We start from the raw sequence: 17,491 nt of genomic DNA on the forward strand, positions 1-17,491 counted from the left end.
AAGATGCCATCCAACCGCAAGTCCGCCACGCCCAACCAGTTTCACCTGCAATAAGCTTCCTCAGGGGTCACGTGGGGACAGTGGTGGACCAGCGTTTATGCAGCCTCTTGTCACGCTTCTCTGCGTGTTGGTAGTGTGACTAGTTCTAGTCAACAGCAGAAGTAAGCGTAGTCAGTTTCAGGCCTGAAGTCGTACACAAATTCAGAAATATCGAGGTACAAAGTCGTAAAGAGAATCGAAGTCAGTAACCAGGCTAAATCATGCATGAAAGTCATATGTCAGTCGTATTGCAAGGATTAGGCAATAACGTAGTCAGGGACAGGCCGAGTCGGTAACAAATATCAGATGGCAGCGGTACAGAAGGACTAGACAGGAGCGAGGTCAAGCGGCAGGCAAAAGTCAGTACACAGATAATATACAATGAGATGTTACAATAATAATATTACGAGAATATATATACGAAAATAATAAAGACTGACTGACTGGAGTACATATATATTGTGCGTCTACACAATATATGAATGTAGCTCAAGGAAGCTATCTAGGCTAGGAACCAGCGAACTGATTAGTATCAAAGCCAAAGAACAACTAAACAGCTCAGACCTTAAATACACATGATAACTACATGCAACCACTCCCAACAAGTTATGTCATGAGTGACATCACTGCTGACATCAGTCAGATCCTCCTACTTAGCCTATAAGGCTCTTTAGAGTTCGCGCGTGCACGACTGAGAGTAGTGTGCATGCGTGCGCCGGAACTCACTGCTGCAGGGACGCCAGGGATGCTGCCGGAGGATGACGGCACTGAAGCCCCGCCGCATGCCCGGACCACGCCGGAGACGCCGCGAGACCGCCGCTGGGAGGTAAGGATGTTACATTACCCCCCCTGTGGAGTGGTCTCCGAACACTCATTACCAGGTTTGTCAGGGAACTTTAGATGGCAATCATGAATCAATACATCAGCATGAATTTGGCGGACTGGAATCCAACACCTCTCCTCAGGACCATACCCCTTCCAGTCCACCAAATACTGCAAGGATCCACGAACCTTTCTAGAATCTAGAATTTTGTCAACTTCATATTCTGGTTCACCATCTGCCTCCACTGAAGGAGGAGGAGCTGAGGGCAAAATAGTGTTAGCAGCTGGTTTCAAAAGGGAGTCATGGAATGATTTGACTCCTCTAAAAGATTGAGGTAGCGCCACCTTATATGCCACCTCATTGATTTTTTACTGAATGGGATAAGGGCTTATAAACCTGGGACCCAATTTTGCAGATGGTGGACTTATTACTTATTACAAGTAGACACCCACACCATATCCCCTGGGGAAAAAACAAACTCAGGTGAACGACTGGCATCAGCATAACATTTCTGACGAGACACAGAATTCCGCAAATTTTGCTGAACTTGAGGCCAAATTTGCTGAATATGAGTGCTCCAATCCTCTAAAGCTGGGAAAGAAGAGTTTGTGGATGGTGAAAAAGGTAAATTTGGGGTTCTGACCCATCACTATCCAAAATGGTGACAACTTAGTGGAGGAGTTTGGCAAGTTGTTGAATGCAAATTTAGCAAAAGGTAAGTACTCTAACCATAATTCCTGACAGTCAGAAACGAAACATCGTAAATATTGTTCTAGTGACTGATTCGTTCTCTCAGTCTGCCCATTATTCTCAGGGTTGAAACCAGATGAAAATGACAACTTGATACCTAGCAGGTCACTAAAAGCATGCCAGAACCGGGAGATGAACTGGACCCCTCTGTCAGAAATAGAGATGGCCCGAACGGTTCGCCGGCGAACGGTTCCAGGCGATCTTTGGGTGGTTCGTGATCGCATGCAAAAGTTGCTGGCTGACTCTCATAGGAAAAGATTAGTTAGACTCTTGTAAGCTTCTTAGCTTGCTCCTGGCTGATTCTTATTCCTAAAATTGCACCCCACAACAGCTCTCTTGCAAGCTAATCTAGTTCTTGTGTTTTTTTTTTCTCCTGCACCTTCCTCCCTCCTCCTCTTGTCTTCCAGGGATTTGTAGGATGTCAAAAGCCAGCTTACATATATTGACCAGGAATCAAACCCAGGTCAACTGCTTTGAAGGCAGCTATGCTCACCACTATACCACCAACACTACATGCTGAAGCCAGCCTAGCATGTACCATTGTGATATACCCAAGAGAAAAATGAGCTTACTTAGGGATTTGTAGGATGTCAAAAGCAACCTCACATACATTGGCCAGCAATCGAACCCAGGTCAATTGCTTTGAAGGCAGCTATGCTCACCACTATACCACCAACACTACATGCTGAAGCCAGCCTAGCATGTATCATTGTGATATACCCAAGAGAAAAATGAGCTTGCTTAGGGATTTGTAGGATGTCAAAAGCAACCTCACATACATTGGCCAGGAATCGAACCCAGGTCAACTGCTTGGAAGGCAGCTATGCTCGTCACCACTATACCACCAACGCTATATGCTGAAACTTCTTGGAGCAGACTTACTTCCTGCCTCGAAAAGACACACATACATCCCCATAAAATATTTCAACAGCAACTGCATGCACAGTATCAGTGGCACAATCGGTTAGCGCATTCAGCTGTTAACCGAAAGGTTGGTGGTTCAAGCCCACCCAGGAACAGCCTTGCCTTTTGCATTCAACAGTTGTCCAAAGAGAACCCCAGATAGCCATGTAGTATCATCTCTTTCTCTCTCTGGGCTTGAACCACCAAACTTTCGGTTAACAGCCGAACACGCTAGCTGATTGCACCACAGAGACTGTGCACACAGTTGTTGCTAAACGATTTAATGTGGATGCATGTGTGTCTTGTGGAGGGAGGAAAAAAGTCTGCTCCAAGAAGTTTAACGCCACTTTAAACAAAACCTGTTTATATCAAATTTCTACATATATTTCTATGATCCTTTCATGATGACAAAGGTCAGAAAGAAGTAGCCAAAGGAGTGCCCATTTTTCCGTACGGCAAAGTGGTCTCACTCATTTTTTCTACAACGAAGCATCTGCTCTACAGCAGCAGAATGGCGCAGTGGAAGCGTGCTGAGCCCATAACCCAGAGGTTGATGGATTGAAACCATCCTCTGTTAGGTGTACTTTGGTTTTTACACCTTGCTTTACCAAATGGGCCAATCGGTGGCCATAGCCCTGTAAGAGAAAGTGTCATCAGGGCCTTTCTGTAACATAGAAGTGTAACTATTTCAACGAATGTACTCTTCTTAAACTTGAAGGTTATCTACAAACGTAAGCAGAGTGGTGCAGCAGAAGTGTGCTGGGCCCATAACCCAGAGGTTGATGGATCAAAACCATCCTCTGCTAGGCATGATTTCATTTTTGCACCTCGCTTTATCGCATGGGCAAAACGGTTTCCATAGCCCTGTAAGAGAAAGTGTAATAAGGGCCCTGCCATAACATAGATATTACGGTAGCTAAGAACTGTGAACTGTGACACCACAGTTAAAAAAAAAAAAAACAGCAAACAGAGAAGCTTCCCCATATTGGAGCATTGGATTTGGTAAAGTCTTAAGACAATGTGTTGTAAGACACAAGTAAGCTTTAAGTTAGCAGGAAGGGTTGCATGGCCACCTAGCTTTTCATCCTCCACACCTTTGCCCTGGAATCTTCCAGACTTCAAATTGCTGTCCTTTGCTGTGTCTTACACCAGCATAATCCAGGGAGGCACATGATCTTTCTGAAGTCTTGAATTGAAGCCTGTAAGCAGTATCACCAAGTGTCCCACTGCTTTCATCTTGCAAATTAGGCAAATAAGCAAGCTCATTTTTCTCATGGGTATATCACAATGGTACATGCTAGGCTGGCTTCAGCATGTAGTGTTGGTAGTATAGGCATTCTTTGTTTCTGAGATTGGATATCTTATTCATATGACTGCAATCAAGTTTATTTAATATTTATGAAGAATTGAAAGACTGATGCTGTTCCTTTAAAAAAAAAACCTTGTGGACTGTTTTGTATATATTCAGATATGCATATAGTAGCTATGTAAAACTTGTAGTAATCTTCTTAAAAAAATAGCATAAAAATAGCTTTTAAAATAACTTCTTGCTAACATATTAACAGAACTTAATGCTGAACAATCAATAAAGAAAATCACCAGAATATTAGGCATATTACCCCTTCTCTGTCATCTCTTCAGCATCTAGAACCATATGTGGGAAGGTAGCTTCTAGCTTATAGCTAAGTAGGCATCTTTCAGGGGAGAATCAGTCTGGATGTCTCTAAATAGCTCTCAATCCACCTATTTGTACACCCATGGATCCAATATGGCTGCCTAATTTGAAATTTCCCTAAAACACTTGTTCTGATTTTCTGAGATTTCTGTGCTTCAATTCTTTATCTTGTTTTGAATACTGTAAATAATTGACATTTAAAATAACCATAACAGTTTTTTGTTTACAAATTCCTTGATTAACTTAACTATGAGAATTTACGTAGTTTGGGATGTTTACACATACTGACGTTTGATTACCAGGCCAGGTAAATAAAAATGGACGTCATCAGCCATCTTGACTGTTGATTGGACTTATTTGCCCCAGACATTGGGACTTTTTTTTTTCAAAAATCAGATTTTATTGATTTTTAACGGGTTACATCATAACGTTACAGGTACAATGGTTATACCCAGCTAGTAACAAAGCTTATACTCTACAGATACAACATCTTGAGAGTGACAACAGGGTATGCATAGCATGTAGAAAGGCATATACAGTAGTGATGAAGTAACCATATAACGTACCGTACCAATTCTCCAGGAACAGGAGAAGCTAATATCCCCGATTTTTCTATGTGGGAGGACGGGTTGAGGAAAGAGGGAGGGGGGGGGGGTAGTTAGGTAAGGGAGGGAGAGGAGGGGAACATCCTCTTTAAGAGGGGCGACTAAGGTAACTAGGGAGGGGGAGAGGGAGGGCAAGAGGGGTATGAAAACCAGGGAAAACCAGGGAACCGTCTTATGCTAAACACGTGGGAATATTTGTATAACAGGTTGTTGGTTGAGGCTAAGCGCATCATGTGAATATATTGGGGGGGTTCTTATGCCCTGCTCAGGAATGTGGTAAGTTTGTCAGAGTCACAGAAATCTACCCATACTGCCCACCTCTTTACAAATATGTCGTTCTTGTCCTGAGCAGATAATAGTAATTCGTCCATTCTTTTGAGATGATTGACCTGCACGATTAGTTCAGCCTTAGAGGGAAGGGCTTTTTGTTTCCATTTCCTAGTGAGTAATAATCGGGCCCCGATGAGGATGTACCTGAAAATGGATTTTTTAGCGCCAGAAATAGAGCCGGGTAAGGCAGAAAGGAGAGCTATTTCAGGGGTGCAAGGCATGGGAACAAGGTATAGGTAGCTCTGCAGTTCAAAAACATCTGACCAGAATGGGCGAATATGTTTGCATTTCCACCATATGTGATAATAGTCACCAACTTCCTTTTCGCATCTCCAACACAGGTTTGAGGAAGAGGATTGGAACTTAGCCAACCGAGCTGGGTCTTTGTACCATCTACAGATGATTTTAAAATTCCTTTCCTGTGCATCCACTGATGGGGATAGTTTGTGGGCTAGTGTAAATATTTTGTCCCATTCCTCAGTGTCCAGTTCCCTGTCAAGGTCCCTATGCCAGGCATCCTGTATCTTTTGTAGGCATTCTGACCCAGTGGACGCGTTTAGGATAGAGTAAACTTGGGCTAGCATATGAGAGGGCCTGTCCTGCATACAACATAGTTGCTCAAAGGGGCTTAGGGTCCTGTGTATCTTTGCTTTTGGTGTGAGGGAGGCGTAGAACTTTCGCATTTGGGAGATGGTGAGCCAATCTGGCTTGGGCGACTGATTGTTGTAAGTCCACATGTCAGGGGGGAGCAGAGACACATTGTTAATAAAATGTCTGATCTGTGGCCATTTAGTTCTATCGTGTCCTAAGAATGAGTTCCTACTTATACCTATACCAAAGTCGCAGTTATCTAACAGGGGAGTGAGCGGGCTGGGCTTGGTAGACAAATGATATCCAGAGCAGTAGAGGTCCCATTTTGCCATGACTACCGCGGACCAGTATGGGAGTGAGTTAAGTGGGGGGCGTTTGGTTTTCGGGGACCAAGGCAAGGCCCTTTGGTCTAAGTCACGGGATTCCTTTTCTAGGGAAACCCATTGTTTTTGTTGTCTACCGTGGAACCAGTCTAAGATCAAGATTAGTTGTGCAGCAACATGGTATTTTTGTATGTCAGGTAGACCCAAACCCCCTTCATCTTTCGGCCTATGGAGAAGTTTGAGTCTGACCCTTGGTTTTCTGCCATTCCATATAAAGTTACTGATTCTGCGTCCTATCAATTTTAGAAAAGTGTGAGGGAGTGAAATGGGGATAGCCTGTAACACATATAGGAGACGCGGGAGAATATCCATTTTTATGACATTCACTCTTCCTACCCAAGAAAGGAGTAGTCTATCCCAGGATTGAAGGTCTTTATGAATTTTATTTAAAAGTGGTGGGAAGTTTAAATTGTAAAGCTTTGAGAGGTCAGCAGGGATCGATATTCCCAGATATTTAATGGCAACTTCCTGCCATTTGAAGGGGAGGGACTGTTTTAGCTTGGGGACTGAGGCAGGTGGTAGGGAGATATTTAAAACCTCTGTTTTGGACAGGTTGATCTTAAAGTTACTCAGGTTGCCGAACATTTCAGCTTCTTTAAGGAAGTTAGGGAAAGAGATGTGTGGTGTTGTAATATAGAGCAAAAGATCGTCCGCGTATAATGATAGTTTAGCTTCTCGCCCATCAACCTGGATTCCTTTTATGTCAGGATTGGCTCTCAATGCGTTCGCAAAGTGTTCCATACATAGGATGTACAGGAGAGGGGAAAGGGGGCATCCTTGCCTTGTGCCATTATTGATATAGAAGGCGTCCGACAGGATCCCATTTACCCTAACCCGGGCTGAAGGGGAGCTGTATAGGCACATGATTTTGTGCAATAGGCAAGGGCCGATGCCAATCTGTATTAGGGATTCCCTCAAAAACTCCCAGTGGATCCTGTCGAACGCCTTCTCTGCGTCAACTGATAACATACACATAGGGATCTTATAATGCTGAGCTTTGTGGATCAGGGAGACAGTTTTCAGCGTGTTGTCTCTGGCCTCTCTAAGAGGCGTAAAGCCCACCTGATCTGTGTGGATGATCTGAGGCAAGGAATCTCTAAGTCTGTCTGCGATAATTTTGGAGTAGAGTTTAACATCCAGGTTGATGAGCGAGATAGGACGATAGCTTCCGCAGGAATTGGGATCCTTTCCTGTCTTCGGGATGACCACTATGTGAGCCTGTAGTGTCTGTTTCGGGAAAGGGGATTCCTGTGTAATAGAGTTAAAGGCAGAGGTGAGTAGGGGCACCAGTTCAGTTGAGAATGCTTTATAGAAGGCACCAGTGAATCCGTCTGGTCCCGGACGTTTGTTAATTTTCATGCAACTGATTCCTGAAAGGACCTCCGCTTCGGAAAAATCTTTTTCAAGATCAGTAATTGTGTCGGGAGAAAGTGTGGGCAATTTAGTGTTTGTTATGTAGGATTTAATCTTTGCCGATAAGGTAGGGCGGTCAAGGTCCTTGTATTTACCTGGGAGGTTGTATAGCGAGTGGTAGAATGCCCGAAAGGACTTTGCTATGTCTGCAGGTTTATGTTTTACAGATCCTGACTGAGAAGAGATAGAGGGAATGAATGTAGTGTTGGTCCTGGGGTGCAAATAGTGTGCCAAGGCAGTGCCGCACTTGTTTGCTTGTGTGTAGCGTATACTTTGGTATTTCTCACGGTGTCTGAGGGATTGCTCATCCAACAGGGATAAGATTTGATGTCGGGTCTTGGAGAGTTCCACCGTGGTGGCCGGGATACTGCTGTTCTCTGATTTATGTTTAGCTTCCAGTGAGGTAAGATTAGATAGAAGTTCAGACAGCTTCACATTTCTAATTCTTTTTAATCTTGTGCCGTGGGAAATGAATTGGCCCCTTATGGTGCACTTAAGGGCCTCCCATTTCACTGCCTCTTGTGTTTCGTCATTCACATGGTTTGCCATGAAGTCCTGTATGGTCCTACGGACATCCTGCAGACACTCAGGGTCCTTGAGTAGGTTGTTATTAAGCCTCCATATAAATTCCCCTTTAGAGGACTGCAGGATATCTAAGGAGCAGTAAACTGGAGCGTGATCTGACCACAGCTTTACGCCTATGTCAGAGGCCAAGGCTTTGTCTAGCAGACCGTGTGAAATAAGAATGTAGTCGATACGGCTAAAGGATCCATGTGGGGCCGAAAAAAAGGAATAGTCCTTTGTTTTGGGGTTAAGTATTCTCCAGCAGTCAGTGATATGCATTCCATGTAGCTTGGCCTTTACCTGGAGGAGGGCTCCTCTGGGTATGTTAGACTGTCCCGTGGAGGAGTCCAGGTCTGGGTTCAGACACATATTTAAATCAGCTCCGATGATAACCGGACCTTTAGCAAAGGCCTCCAATTTAGATAAAAGGCGCAATATCCACTGGCCTTGGTTTTGGTTAGGAGAGTAAATGGTGGCTAAAGTGAAAGGCCTGTTGCTAATTTTGAGTTTTAAAAATAGGTATCTTCCAAGGGGATCGGAAAGGGATTCCGCCTCCGTGAAAGGCAAGCTCTTATGAAATGCGATCGACACTCCTTTTGATTTTGAATGGGGAAAAGTACTATGGAACCACGTGGTGTAATATTTGTTTCTAACCTGCGGGATGTTGTCTGAGCGGAAGTGGGTCTCTTGCAGGAACAGTATCTTAACACCATTCTTGTGCATGTTATATAGGATCTGTGAGCGTTTAGCAGGGCTATTCAGACCTTTAGCATTGAGTGTGGCACAATTGCAGGGGCTAGGTCTGGGTTTAGGTATTGTTGCCATCTAGCAGAGTGAACTGTGCGTGAGTGCTAACTGAGGAGCCTACTGGCCAAACACCTGTGCGATAGGAAGGTGGTTCCCAGGGGGGTAGGGGGGAAAACAGGTTAAAACATAACATCAAAAACAGAAAATGGGTTATCAAACCAATAACATTTCTATAGGAAACAGGTAAAAACATCAACATTGTGTTGCAACTGGCTAAAGCCAGGTAAAGATCTGGTGGGGTGAGGAGGCCCAGGACACCCTGAGATCCCTCCACCCCCCGCGACTCTTTCGCTGTGACCCAGGTAGGGTCTCTGTGATTTCTTCCGAGAGGGTGAGGAGACAGATAGTTATTAGAGAGCACCCCCTTTGTGGTGGCTTTAAAGCGTGGGGTGTTTGCAACATATCGCAATGATAGTCAGTCTCTGCAGAGTCTCTCATCGAGATCCGGCCTGAGAACATGTATAAACAAGTAGGACATAGGAACCTTTTAACATAACTGCATAACTGTATAACAGGGTTGTGTAGTAACATACACCAGGGTGAAGAAAACTTACTGCACCCTTGACATCAGAAAAGGTGTCGGGGGTTGTTTCCATCGAAAAGAGCGGGTTTAAGGGAATATCTCTTTTAAGACATAGAGAATATGATCAGGGTGGCAGTTAGGAAACGGCCCTCGGACCGCAACTTATTAGGCCGGGAACAGTGCAGCCCTGTAAAGTCATAGTGGTTCTTCTGGGTGTAGAGGGGCAAAGACAAGTAAAAAGGCTTTTATCTCACCCAGTGTCCGTGTTGTCGATCGATGCAAGGCCCTTCTTTCTTTTACCTCTGCGAGAGACGGTGCGCCAGGCTGGGCGTTGAGGCAAGCTGGGTCCTGTTTTATCTGTATCAGGTGGCAAATCCAAAGGCCATTCAGAAAGAGACGGGGCCGGGATCTCCAGGATCTCACAAAAGCGTGGTAGGTCTCTCGGTGTGGAGAGATATGCGGATTTTCCCTCGTGGTTGACCAAGAGTTGGAAAGGATATCCCCATCTGTAGGGAATGTGTTTGTCTCGTAGCACGTCCAGCAATGGTTTCACCGCCCATCTCAGTTGCAGAGTCAGTCTGGAGAGGTCTGCGAGTATAGATAATTTGATACCGTCTATTTCGATTTGGTCAGCTTTCCGGGCCGCCGCCATTATGGCCTCCTTGGTAGTGAAGTAGTGGATCCGGCATATGATGTCACGCGGCCTTTCGGAGTTGTTTGTGGCCGGTCCCAGTGATCGATGAGCGCGATCGATTTCAATTGGGGAGTCAGGGGGTCTGTCTAGCAGCTTATTAAAGATGCGTAGAAGCATGGGGAGAAGCCCCGTTGTTGGGATAGACTCTGGTAGGCCCCTGACTCTCAGATTGTTTCGCCGGTGGCGGTTTTCCTGATCATCAATTTTCATATATATGTTGTGGATCTGGGTGGAGTGCATGTCTATAGTTGTTTGCTGGACGATTAAGGTATTTTCTATGTTGTCAATATCCTTTTCAATCTTCTCCACCCTGTTACCTATGTGGCGTATCTCTTGCTTCACTCCCTCCAATTCCCTTTTATAAGTCTCCTCTATGCGGCTCACATACCTCTCTAGATCATCTTTAGTGGGGAGAGTACGGATATACTCATGCAGGTCCACTTCAATGAAGGATTCCGCACCCTCTGAACGGACTGGAGATGAGTGATTGCTGGCGGGCCTAGGCGGAGAGGGAGCCGGCGGTTCTGCTGGCTCAGCAGAGATTGCTAGGTTAGTGGTGGCCCTCAGAGAGGGAGGCTGTTGGTCTTCTGAGCGAGCAGGAGATGTGCAGGAGTTGGGAGTTTTCGGCGGAGAGGAGGGAGGCGATGCCGGAGAGATAGCTTTGTCCTTCTGCTCAAGGTCAGGCGCCATCTTAGGTATGTCTGTGTTGCTTACCGCCCGGGTTAGCGGCTTCAGGAATCGTTGTATGTGATCTTTGGAAGCTGCCGAGCCTTTGGCCGGGGTCTTCTCCTCTTTGTCTTTCTTCCTATTGCCCATTTGGGAAGAAGTTGATCGCTATTGTAGGCTAATTAATGAGTCAGCGGGGTAGTGGAACGGGAGCCCAGAGAAGAAACGTCTTCAGCGCGCCATGAGCAAGCCACGCCCCCGACATTGGGACTTTTAAACATAAACAATGTCATTCATGGCGCATTTCTGATAATGTGTCTCTCTGCTAATTAGTTTGGAATATCTCTGTTCTTTTCTAGACATGAAATCAGTTATGTTGACCTAGAAAATCTGTGAATTACAGATATAGTAATTTAATGCTTATTGAAGTACACAGGGCCTCTAATATACTCTATATTTAAATATAAAGCTTATTATATAATTATTCTTAAAACAATTAATGAAAGAATATAATTGCATATTAAAACCTAATAGTTTAAAATCATTTTCTATTATGAACAAATACATTTAATAATTTCCATATTAATTTTATGATTATAAAAACCACCAGGTGGCATCATTGTCATAAATATGGGAGAACCTTGCAATGTTCATTATTGATATTCCAGAATGATTGATAAAACTTCATAACCCAAACATCTAAAATGTGTTTCAGACTTTCACTGGCAGAATCCAGCATTTAAATGTATTTCAAAGTTATAAATTCTATTATATATAATTATGGGGTTTAACAATAATTATATCTTTCTTTAAAAGGACTGTATTGATTAATAATATTTATATGTAATAACAGAGCACATAAACATATATGATTGCTGCATTAATGTAGCTTTTAAACTTATTTCTTTTAGTCTTCACACAGTACACTCTCTAACCTGGACATTTAAAAGATGCTTGTAACATAAACAAAAATGTTTTAGCTTCTGTAACTAAAATAATCTTATGAGTTTCACTGCCCGGAATATGCTGAGATGTCCCAGAGCAATATTTTAAAGAAGTACTCTAACCTTACAGTTTACAGAGATATTTTGTATAGAACATTAAAACTTAAAACATACACATATGACAGCTTTTCCTGCATAAATCAACCACTAAAATTCTAACAACATTACACACACAGACACACAGATCACACACAGAGACACACAGATCCCACACAAATCACACACACAGACCCACAGATCACACACACAGGTCACACACACAGACCACACTCTCCCCATGCACCCACACGTAAAACAAAACCCTCGCTCCCACTCTCCCATTTAAGCAGCTAGATGAAGTGAGAGGAATATGGAGGCACAGTAGAGCGCAGCCATAGCCGGCCTTTGACCTGAGCGACCGCTCTGGTCGCTCAGGGGGCCGGCTTCCAATGGGGCGCCTATAGCTGGTTGCCTATACCGAGGGCACCTACACCTGATTTCCTATACTGGGGGCACCTATAGCTGGCTACCTTTACTGAGGTCACCAACACCTGGCTACCTATACTGGGGGCACCTACTCCTGGCTACCTATGAGGGGGATGGAGACGTTCAACTGACTTCCTATACTGGGGGCACCTATGCTTGGCAACCTATATTGAGGGCACCTACACATAAGATCCTATACTGGGGGCACCTATGCTTTGCAACCTATATTGAGGGCGACGTAGGTGGAACTCCGCTCACGGCTCCATCCACCGACCGTGCAGGAAAGACGGGCTGCTCGAACCCCAAATCCAGTACAGTAGAGAGTGAATTCCGCACCAGGTCAGTGGAAAAAAACTTCGCTTTATTAAATCACGTACATGACAAGCTAAAATCCATCACCACATGCTGACATGTTTCGGACGTTACACGTCCTTAATCATAGCATGGGTGCAGGTGAACAGGGATGACCCTTAAGTAGGAAGATACCACACCCAAAGTCACATGTTCACAAACCCCACCCACAAACAAAGAGGTGCATACATTAAAAAAAGGAGAAAATTGAGAAACAGCCTCAATTATATAATCAAATAAATAAAAACATGATATACAATAAAAATGTAAATACATATGATTATACATGGCACAATAATACGCAGCAACTAGCAAATAGTCATCACAAAAAAGAGTAGTGTATACAGACAGATGTTATTATTGTTGTAATATTGCACTGGTCATAGTCAGGGACGGTAAATCCACATTAGGTAACCAAATTCAGGTCCCATCTGGCATTAAGGCCTCTCGGTGAGCGGGTCCCTAATTTGAAGATCCAATATGCTTCCCGAGTGAGGAGTCGTTTGTACACGTCCCCTCCTCTCACTGGCGTATGGACACGCTCAATACCTTGGAATGAAAAAGAGGACATGTCGCCCAGATGGACAGATCTAAAATGCTTGGCTACATTTGATACCTCCATGGTCACCCACCCGGCACCCCTATAGTGTTCACCTATTCTCTGTCTGAGGTGTCGGGTAGTACACCCAACATACTGTAATTGGCATGAGGAACAAGAGATAAGGTAAACCACAGATTTTGTGTCACAGTTAATGTATTGCTTCATAGAAAAGGTATTTCCGTTGGAAAAGGATACAACAGAACGTGTAGGTCTATGGACAACACAGTACCTACAGGTGGAAAAGTTACACCTATAGGAACCCAAAGTGGTTAACCAACATGGACGCCGAGAACCGGTTGAAAATAAACTAGGGGACAAAATACTTCCCAATGTAGGGGCCCTCCTGCTAGCAAATCTAACTCCTGATTTAAGGATAACGTTAAGAGCTGCATCAGCCTCCAGTACAGGCAGGTACTTTTTCACAATCTGCGTGACCTGTCTAAATTCCTGGCTGTAGGTAGTCACAAAGACTGTTCCACCAGTCGATTGTAACGGTATCTGACGAGAGCCAGGGGCGAGCAACTCTTCCCTGGTCCTCATCAGGGCTCGTTTTTTCCCCCTCTCAATCATCCATCCCGGATACCCCCGCTCCACAAGTCGGGAGCCCACGACACCTAACTCCGCCTGAAGTGCTGAGGCATCAGAGCAATTCCTACGTGCCCGTATTGACTCACCCACGGGAATAGCACGGATGGTATGAGATGGATGGCAGCTATTAGCCCTCAAGGTGGAATTGCCACTGCAAGGTTTACGGTACGTGGCAGAGACTACCGAGGCCAGAAAGGGGTCTCCCCTGAGGGTGAGGTCAAGGTAATTGACCTCCACAGGTGACCACTGAAAGGTAAAAACAAGGTTCATGGCGTTGACGTTGAGGAACTCAACAAATCGTGTGGCCTCGTCGCGCGTGCCGTCCCAGATGACCAGCAGGTCATCTATATATCTGCCATACCACACAATATGACTCGAGTAAATATTACTCTCACTAAACAAGTGGAGCTCCTCCCACCAACCCATATAAAGGTTTGCGAGTGAGGGAGAAAATTTCGACCCCATCGAGGCTCCACAACGTTGTAAATAAAACTCAGAGTCAAATAAGAAATAATTGTGGGCAAGCAGATATTGTACGGCACGCGCGACGAAGAACTGGAGGTCCGTGGAAAAGGCAGAATACCTGGCCATATGGTACTCCAGAGCGTCCAAGGCAAGAGCATGTGGGATGCATGAGTACAATGATTTGACATCGATGGCAATCCAGCTGAAGTTGTCATGCCATTGAAAACATTGTAGACTGCTCAAGACATGCTTAGTGTCACGAACATAGCCTGGAAGTCGTCGTACAAGAGGCTGCAGGTGTTCATCCACCCAATTGCCCAGGCGCTCCCCCAGGGATCCAATCCCGGCCACAATAGGCCTGCCCTCTGGGGGGAAGCCCTGTTTATGAATTTTAGGTAGATGATGAAATACCGGTATAACAGGAGATGGAACGGCCAGGTATTCCGCCACGCGTTTAGAGATCACTCCCAGACTCTCACCTAACGATAAAAGTGAGAGTAATTGGTTGCTGAACTCTATAGTGGGGTCGCCCCTCAACCGAGAATAAGTAACCGGATCCCGAAGTTGTCTCAGTGCTTCAGCACAGTAGACCTCAGTGTCCAGTATGACCACTGCACCCCCCTTATCCGCATTTCTAATGACAATGCGTGTATTCTCTTTAAGGGAGGAGAGTGCCTGCTTCTCAACGGAAGAGAGGTTACAACGAGAACTGGCGGCGCCAGCAGAAGCAAGCTCAAGCAGTTCTCGTTCTATAACCTCCTGGAAAGCATCAACAGAGGGACTGCGGGCCTTGAAAGGATAAAAGGCCGGATTGCGGATTTGTATAGGCCTAACATCTTCTTCAGAAACAAGCGGGACCGTCTCAGTGAGCAATTGCTCTAAAGACAAAAAAGACTTGGTATCGCTAAAGTTTCTTATATCAGAAAAGGCCACATCGTTATTAACCGCAATGTTATCGGCCGCTTCATCCCCTGTCCGTCTGTCCATGAAGTGCTTCCTCAGGAGGATAGACCTGATAAATCTGTTCACATCCAAAAGTGTGGAAAACACATCGAAATGTGCTGTAGGGGCAAAGGATAGCCCCCGCGAGAGCAAGGTGATCTCAGGAGAGGTCAATATGGTGGCAGAAAGGTTAATGACAGTATGATTGGAGGATGTGGAGGAAACTGTAGTTGGTTTTCTATGTTTTATACCTCCTCTTCTCGTGCGCCTCGACTTTTTTTCTTTCTGTATCTGTTGGATTTTTTGGGGCGGGCAGATGGAGGAGGAGGGGGTTGCAAGTTTTTTGACAGCAGATTATTCACTGTAGTGATTGGGGCAGAGTGGGGGGCTGTATTAATACCCCCTACAGCTCCATGTATATGGGCAATGGAACCGTCCGACAACTCTGACTGAGAGTCAGATGTTTCGGGTGAACTAAAGGTAACCTTTTTAGTGGGTTTAGAGGGTTTGGTTCTAGGTCGCCATGTAGTAGATCTAGGCGACCGAAAGGTGGCCTCCCACCGACCCCATTCGTAAACAACACCCTTATTATAGTCACCGACATCACGAAGATACTTAACTCTCTTAGTATCAGTGATCAAAGATTCTAGCCTCGACACGTTGTCCAAAAGCTTTTTATTTAATTCATCATATTGTTGCAACGCGTCGAGTCTAGAAAGGGTCTGCTTGATCTCAGAAACCTGCAACCTCAAATCAATCAAACGCTGTTCTTCATATACAATGATCAATTTCATCAGTTTAATTGAACAATCACTTAAAATAGCATTCCACTCTATCACAAAATTGTCTGAGTAGATGGTGGTGGGAACCTTCCTAATTCTCAAACCGCGAGGAATAATCTCGTCTGCAACGTATTGCTTGAGACTAGTAAGGTCCCACCAAACCTTGGTTTCTTTTAACATGAGATCCTCCAATTGTGTAAATGCAGCTTTAAGTGCTATCTCAGAATTGGTATTAAGGGGAACCCCGAGATGCCTAGAAAACACCGCTGCAAACTTAGAAGACCGTCCTGGGTCATAGTCCAAATCTCCAAGCGAAATAAGATGACTGTCTAGAGAGTCAGATTTCAACATATGGCTGGACATAGACAATGGAGCATAGGGCCCTGCTGGACCCGCAACCGGGCCATCTAAGAGAGTCAAATCCGGATCGTAATTTGATGGCACATGACCCCCAATATGGGGGGTATAGATGTCAGATTGTGTAGCAGGCAAAACAGTAGATGTATCATTAATTGTTCTCAATGAACTGACCTGAGATTCCGGCTTAACAGTCTCCTGAGATGGATGAATTGAAGGTTTGGGATCCTGAAGATTGGTTAACAAACCCCGCACCAACTGCACACAGTGCGGGCGAATCTCCAAAGGGATGTCCTGAACGCCGGCAGAAGACGGTGAAAGGGGCTTGATGTCCAAAGGGAGAAACCTGCCTGAAATGCGACGAGGGGCAAGTGGAATGCTTTCCCCCAACGGCAGGGACTCCAGTGATAGCCTGCGGGAAGCGGGGAGCTTGGATCGTGCACCCAACGCTGACGTCATCAGAGGTGCGCCGGAATCCGGAAGAGTCCCGCTGGAATCAGTTTCCCCCATCACCGGAGACCAGCGCATTCCTCCAGCGAGGAGCTCTCCGCCCGGTAAAAGAACTGCAGCCAGGCTCGGGACAGGAGCGCGTCCAGCGCCCTCCACTCCAGGCGAAACCGATGGCGAGCAAGAAGCAGGTACACTCATCAATTCTGAAGCCACTACAGGGGACACCTCTGTTACTGGAGGCTGCATCGCCGCTGTTGTTTGTGCTGCTTGTGCTGCTGCTGCTTTGCGGACCATGTCGAGGTTACGCTGCACAGCATGTATGGAGGACACCACTTTCCGAGTAGATGCAGTGGGTAGTGTGACTTTGCTTAAAGCACCGTCCCTGGCCATAGTGCATGCCATAGTGTTGCTGCGTAAAGATCTTTGTTCAGGTTGGGCCATACCCGGTGGTGATGGTAGCTGATGTGTACAGTATTTCAGCAGGAGGGAGCGGAGAAAACAGCAAAACTTGATTGTGACGTAGGTGGAACTCCGCTCACGGCTCCATCCACCGACCGTGCAGGAAAGACGGGCTGCTCGAACCCCAAATCCAGTACAGTAGAGAGTGAATTCCGCACCAGGTCAGTGGAAAAAAACTTCGCTTTATTAAATCACGTACATGACAAGCTAAAATCCATCACCACATGCTGACATGTTTCGGACATTACACGTCCTTAATCA

The 17,491-nt window shown here is 45.3% G+C and overlaps 1 protein-coding gene across 1 annotated transcript in view; it reads right to left on the reverse strand.

Moving 5' to 3' along the window:
• The window catches only part of LOC137525956 (uncharacterized), a 70,471-nt gene that overhangs the window by 19,870 nt on the left and 33,110 nt on the right, over positions 1-17,491 (reverse strand). The gene's annotated exons all lie outside the window — the stretch shown is intronic.

The sequence above is a fragment of the Hyperolius riggenbachi genome, chromosome 7 (genome assembly GCF_040937935.1).
Source record: "Hyperolius riggenbachi isolate aHypRig1 chromosome 7, aHypRig1.pri, whole genome shotgun sequence".
Lineage (NCBI taxonomy): Eukaryota > Metazoa > Chordata > Amphibia > Anura > Hyperoliidae > Hyperolius > Hyperolius riggenbachi.